The sequence below is a fragment of the Callorhinus ursinus genome, unplaced genomic scaffold (assembly GCF_003265705.2).
Source record: "Callorhinus ursinus isolate GAN/ISIS: 27379988/994484 unplaced genomic scaffold, GSC_fseal_2.0 scaffold6, whole genome shotgun sequence".
NCBI classification, from domain to species: Eukaryota; Metazoa; Chordata; class Mammalia; order Carnivora; family Otariidae; genus Callorhinus; species Callorhinus ursinus.
Window position 1 is genome coordinate 64,049,808 of NW_027397068.1, and position 7,037 is coordinate 64,056,844.

Sequence of the window (7,037 nt, forward strand, 5' to 3'; positions counted from 1 at the left end):
GGTCATGATCCCAGGGTCCTGGGATCGTGACCTGAGCCGAAGGCAGACGCTTAACGACTGAGCCACCCAGGTGCCCTAGCATTTGACTCTTGATCTCAGGGATGTGCTTTCAAGCCCCCGTTGGATGTGGAGATTATTTACAAATAAAATCTTACAAAAAGAAAGAAAACCCCAAAACACTGGAAAAGACTTAAAAAATCAAACTACGGGCCATTTAAAAATTGAGAAACAAATTTTGGCAAAACTGATAAAGGAAAAGAAAAAACATGCCAGGACGCCTGGGTGGCTCAGCGTCTGCCTTCAGCTCAGGTCATGATCCCAGGGTCCTGGGATGGAGCCCCACACTGGCCTCCCTGCTCTGAGGGAAGCCTGCTTTTCCCTCCCCCACTTCCCCTGCTGTGTTCCCTCTCTCGCTGTCTGTCAAAAAATAAATAAAATCTTTAAAAAAAAAAAAGAACATGCAAATAAACAAAACAGAATGAAAAAGAGAAAATAACTGGACGGATCTGAGTTGAAAGAAAATGAAATTTTGGGGGCACCTGGGTGGCTCACTGGGTTAAGCAACTGCCTTTGGCTCAGGTCATGACCCTGGGGGTCCCAGGATCAAGCCCAGGATTAAGCCCAGCACCACATGGCATTGCATCACATCGCATCCCATCAGGCACATCGCATCCCATCAGGCGCATCACACTGCATCAGGCTCCCTGCTCCGCAGGAGGCCTGCTTCTCCCTCTCCTTCTGCCTGCCGCTCCCCCTGCTTATGCTCTCTCCCTGTAAAATAAATAAAATCTTAAAAAAAAAAAGATAAAAAAAATTTTTTTTAAAGATTTTATTTATTTATATGAGAGACAGTATGAGGGGGGAAGGATCAGAAGGACAAGACTTCCCACTGAGCAGGGAGCCTGGTATAGGACTCTGGGACTCTGTATGTATGTAGGATCCTGGGACTCTGGGATCATGACCTGAGCTGAAGGCACACACTTAACCAACTGAGCCGCCCAGGTGCCGGAAATTTTTTTCTCCTTTAAAAATTTTTCTTATTTCCTAGAAAATGGAGTTTTAATTAAAGACCTCTACCTTTAAAAGGCTTCAGGTCCAGAGGATTTTTTATACGTGGGTTCTACCTACCTTCTAAACAGAAAGTAATTCTAATCACATAAAAGTTGACTGAGAAAACAAGGGAAAAACTGACCAACTCTTTTTAGGAGGCTGGGCTCACCTCAATTTAAATTGAATAAGGACAATATAAAGCCCATTTTGCTTATGAACATAGATGTGGAAATCCAAAATAGGAGCTAACAATTTTTCAAAGGACACACACACTCTCTCTGATCAAGAATATTTACTGCAGAGGGGCGCCTAGGTGGCTCAGTAGGTTGAGTGTCCACCTCTTGGCTTCACAGCTCAGGTCATGATCTGGGGATCCTGGGGTGAGCTCCTGAGCTCTGCGCTCTGCAGGGAGTCTGCTTGGGGTCCTCTCCCTCTCTTGCCCCTCCCCTGTCCTCTCTAGGATAAATGAATAAATCTTAAAAAAAAAAAAAAGATTTACTGCAGGAATGCAAGGATAATTTAAGATGAGAAAATCCACCCTTATAATTCCCCATACTAATGGACAAAAGGACTTCATATAGAAACAAGTAAAGAGCATAAAGGACAATACAAGAAAAAGAAAACCCAAATGGCTAAAAGTACAGATGCTACTAACAGAGAAATGCAAATGAAAACAATCAGAAACCCTCTTATACATTCACCAGATTAAAAACAAATTAGTAACTCCAATAATACTTAGTATTGGCAAGGATTTGGGAAAAAGGAAACCCTCACATACAATTTGTAGATATACACTGGTATAGTTATTTTGGAGAGCAATCTGGCAGTCCTTAGAGAAGTTGCATATGCCTATATCCTATGACCCAGCAATCCCACTCTTCTGTAAATATTCCAGGGAAAGTCTCACACAGATCCACAGAGACTTGTTTTGGGATGTTAATGACAGAACTGTTTGAGAAGTGAAGGAGCTGGAGGCAATCGATCTATTCCCTGCTAGAGAAATGGGTAAGAAAATGTGCTGGAGGGGTGCCTGGGTGGCTCAGTCGGTTGAACCTCTGCCTTTGGCTCAGGTCATGATCTCAGGGTCCTGGGTCAAGCTGTGCACTGGGTTCCCTGCTCGGTGGGGAGTCTGCTTCTCCCTCTCCCTCTGCCATTCCCCCCCTGCTTGTGCTTGCTCGCTCTCTCTCTCTCTCTCTCTCCCCCTGTCAAATAAATAAATAAAATCTTTAAAAAAGAAAAGAAAAGAAAATGTGCTGGATGCATACTCTGGAATACCATGTAGAAGATGGAAGCAATTAACAAAATTTACAAATAGCAACATGCACAGATCATCAAAAAACAGGGTTGGGTGAAAAAAAAAAGCCTTAGATACAGAACAAATCTAGATTACAATACCATTTTATAAATTCAAAATACATATGCTATACAAAACACTCTTTTGTCAGGGCTATACACACATCCAAAAACACATTAAATATATTAGAGTGCCTTGGAGGATTAAGATACAGAAATATGAGTGGAGAAAGAGGATGAAGGGTAAGGAAGAAACAATAAATACTACAAAAGAAGGGTCTTCTATCAATATACAGTTAGAGACAGCCTCTAAGATGGCTTTCGGTAGCCTCTGCCCCCTCGTTTCCATACCTTTGTGAAATCACCTTCACTTAAATGTGAACTTGTAACAAACAGAATATGCAAAAATAACAGAATGTCATTTCTGAGATTAGACTGCCTCTTGCTGGTCTGCTCTAAGCTGCCCTGTGCAGAGGCTCACGTGGCAAAGAACTGAGGGAGGCTCCAGGCCAAAAGCCAGTGAGGAACTGAGGCAGTCAGTCCAATAGTCCAGAGGAGCTGAATCCTGCGATAACCATGTGAGGGAGCCTGGAAGCCGATCCTTCCTCAGTTGAGCCCTCAGATGACTGCAGCCCTGACTGATACCTTGAGTAGAGCCTGTGAAAGACCCTGAATCACAAGCACCCAGCTACGCCACGCCCACAGCCTGACCAAAGAAACTGTGAGAGAAATGTTTGTTGTTTCCAGCCCCTAAGTTTTAGAGTAATTTGTTATGAAGCAATACAGCTATGAACTGAGGTTTGTAAGTTACTCAAAATTGAGCATTTGAGATCCAAAAGAAAAAAAACCCATGACCTACATAGTGATTCCATGGAGTCATGACCACTGATAATATTCCATCTTAATAAAAGCTCCATGGAGAGGGAGCATGGCTGTTATTTACTGATAAACCCCCAGAACCTGGAAGCATGTCTGGCACACAGCAAATATTCAGTCAATCTTTGAATGAAGAATGCCAGATTTTTGTTTGAACTACTAAGATTTCTTATCTTTGTCTAGTTCCTGACCCTCCGCACTCCCACATTCCTTGATCCTCAACTCATCCCTACCAGAACTGTGACTGCTTCTGCCCCAAGGCTCTAAATGCCCTATAGTGACACCTAGTCTGGGAAACAATGTTAGAAGAGTATAGCTGGGGTCAGGTGCTGCCAGTATACAGTGTATCTAGATGAGCCTGGATAGTAAGACTCTGTTGTCTTCTCCCTTCTCTTCCTCTTTTCCTCAACTGACTCTCTCCAGATCTTTCTTCCCATCCCTCTACTAAAAAAAATCTAAATCAAGTCGTTACTGATATATAGGTGTCACCCTACTTTTTTTTAAGGATCATGATTCAATGTCCCACAAAGCATAAAGTTCGCTCCAGGCCTTCTTTGAAGGTTCTATGTTACAAATACTTCTTTCTAGTCAGATAAAATTCCTTAGCATCCAATGAATAGACATTTTCTAACAAAAAGAAATATAAAGTCAATCCAAGGCCACCTGAAAAATGACCTGAAAAATTTTTGATTAACAAAGAAACAATGTGTTTACTGAAAAATAGTATCAAAATACCCTTAGTTGACTAAATGTGAGACAGAAATAAATTTTCCTATTCTTCTAGTAGTAGTCTCTAAGACAGCCTTTTTCTCAAATGAGTATCAACACTGCAAATTTATGAGACTCCAATTTTCAAGAATATGTTCTTATCATTGCTAAAACTACACTGCAGGAGTACAGAAATGAGGTCTACCTGGCACAATTTCCGGCAATTTTTGAAGAAATGAATATATTGGAGAAAAGCCTATAGTCAAATTTTAACCACCATGAACAGTAAAGAGTATCTACTGGTTCCATTAATAGAACACTTATAAAAATGATATTGTCCAAAAACTAATTCTTGATTAGACAGATTACTAAAGAGAAAAATAACCATATGTGATGCCTACTTTATCTCACAGCAAGCATCTCCTTTACATTATCCTGTCAGAACCAACGTTTTGTTTACACAGCTTATGTATTCATTTTCACTAATGGCTAATTCAATTTATTTAAGCTAAGTAAGGTGCAACACGAAATTTTAATTCAAGTAACAGAGTCAAAAACCTTAGACAATAAAAAATATTACAGCAAAATTTCTAGCAAACTTAATAGTTGCTGTGGTGTGGAATCTCTACAAAGAGACTTAGGGTGTCTCTTTCTCCTCTAGGATTAAGGAAAAGAAGTGATTAAAGACACAGAAAAAGAACAGGCAATAGATCAAACATCTGAGGTTCTAAGATTCCTACGCTCTCCCAAAACAGCAAATATGGGGCTTTCCCTATTCCACACCTAAAAAGGATACCATATCCACATAGTTTTTTAAGGAGTTAGACTGGGTTCCACTAATATTTCAGTTTTTACTGTAATGTGCATAGGTCATTCATTCAAGAAGTATTTACAGAGCACCTACTCAGTTGCAAGGAATTGCACTGAAGACAAAATTAAGAATTAAGCCTTTAAATCCCTGAAGTTTAGTAGAAGGGACATCATTTGATCTATCCTAGGTGTATTTTCTGCACTTAGGAGGAAACAAGCATACCATAGTATTAGGCACAGGCAATCAACATCTATGTTAAAAATACTTATCTGTAAAACTGATGTCCTAAAACAAAAACAGATGAACCTCAATCATACATTTTCTTGAAGGTATTTTCAATAAATCGAGTGTAACTTTAAAAGTGACAACACACTGTTAAGCAGTGTTCAGAATGTTCATCTCTGGGATATGAAAACAACCATAATGCTAATTTAGTCAGTCGCTAATGATTATAAATACATACAATACATGAGTGATCCATGACCAATTACAGCACGGCATACATTCTTCTTACTTTTATCATCACTGTATAATAAATTCTCAAGAAGCATGAGAAAGTTATCAAAAGAATGCCTGCTCAGGAAAAAAAAGAATACATATATCTGTATTTGGTAAACTTTCTGTTTACCCTGAACAAAACAAAAATAAATCAGTGAATATAACAATTAAAATGTAATTCAAAATCCATGTTCAAGCCATATCAATAAACATAAGCAAAATCTATTTAGCATATAATCAACACTGACCACATTGATTTGATACATTATCTTTTTAACCAATCATGTAGCTAAAAAGAAAAACCTAAACCATTGCTGTAAACAGAAATTCAACAATGCTGTTAGTACAGCAAATTTTACAAGATTCTCTAATTCTTAGTATTTGTCAGAACTGGGACACCAGTTTCAAAATAAAATGCAGAATCTGTTGTATAATATGCCAAGTACTGAATCTGTAAAATGTAAAAGCTTCTTGAATAACCAAAGCCATAGAGGAGCTTTACACAGCTTTCCACAGTCTAGGAATGTTGGAAATTGATCAGCACTGCCGTTTTTTTTTTTTTAAAGCATGATACAGTAATATTAATAGTAATAGTAATACAAAATAAAGAGTTCTGACTCGATTCCTGTGTGAGAACTCACTGATTACAAAAATCATCTCCTTTGGAAAAGACAATAGGGCTGCACATTGAGACATTTAGTCCTGTGAACTTTACAAGAATCTTCTTGACACCGTGGTGTTCTATCATTGTGGCAAAGATTCTAAAACATTAGGAATGTTTTCAGCTGTAACTAAAGGTCTGATTTCAAAGAGGAATACATAAGTGAATGCTTTCAAGACAGAAGGATGCAAAATTGTGCTATTGGAATTTAGTAACTGATATAAAATGGCACTTCGCAGTCAAAAGAGAAAATTATTTTTGATTAAATAAGGGCTGAGACTATCCACTGTAAGGTACTTAAGGATCCACGTTTATCTCTAACTTCGTCACCATACGCTATACGATATGAAACAAATGTTTCGAGGGATACGTATTTTTAAAAGGTACCAACTCTTAATCAAAAGGGCCAAAAACCTCCCAGAGGACGCCCAGCACCAGAATAAAGAAACATCCTCAACAATATCACACCTACCTAACAAAATGTAAGAAAAGAAGCTGCATCCCATTTCAAGGCTTTCGAGGTTTTTCAGGGCTGAGGGTATGGGGCGGGGGCGTGGACGAATTCGGGAGAGAACTGCTCAAAAAAGCTAAGAAATAAAGAGAGATGTGTTTTTCCGACCAGAGACTTCTCTAATGACACAGGCCTAGAAAGGGGATCGCCAGGAACCCCCGAAAGTCCCAGGCTGGATAGGATTCCTCAGGTAGCGAACCCGTCACCTGAGCCACAGGTGTCAGCGACAACAGCGAGGACCTAAGACCTCGGCGCAGGCAAGGGAGGGCTAATGGCAGGATACGCAGACGGCTCTCATTGCCGGCCCCGAATCCCTCGCCAAGCTGGCCACGGGGGCCGGGGATCCCCGGAGCACCGGGAGAGTGAACACTCACCTGTGGCTGCCGACGATCCTTGGGAAACCGCCCACCGCCAGGCGGAGGGGAACGGCCGTGCGTTGCTCAGGGCGGCTAGGAAGTAGGGCCCTGCCCAGCCCCAACCACTCTGCTCCGTGCTCACGGCCCCAGGACGGCGGTGGCCAACCGTCACCAGCCCTCAGTGCTGCTTCAGCTCACCAAGAATTTGAAGGCAAACCCGTCAGGGTCACTTCCGGTGCTGGGGGTGGCCTCGGCGACTGCAGTGCACGCGGG

General features: G+C 40.9%; 1 protein-coding gene across 3 annotated transcripts in view; it reads right to left on the reverse strand.

The window, feature by feature from the left end:
• Positions 1–7,037, reverse strand: part of KATNA1 (katanin catalytic subunit A1) — a 39,534-nt gene that overhangs the window by 32,247 nt on the left and 250 nt on the right. Inside the window, exon 1 of one of the 3 annotated variants that reach the window (XM_025866310.2) lies at positions 6,783–6,994. The exons of 1 other annotated variant lie outside the window; for it this stretch is intronic. The gene's annotated coding sequence lies outside the window, so the exon portion shown is untranslated. Of the gene's footprint in view, positions 1–6,782; positions 6,995–7,037 lie in introns of those variants that run through there. One more of the 3 variants, XM_073894081.1, reaches the window with a different exon arrangement.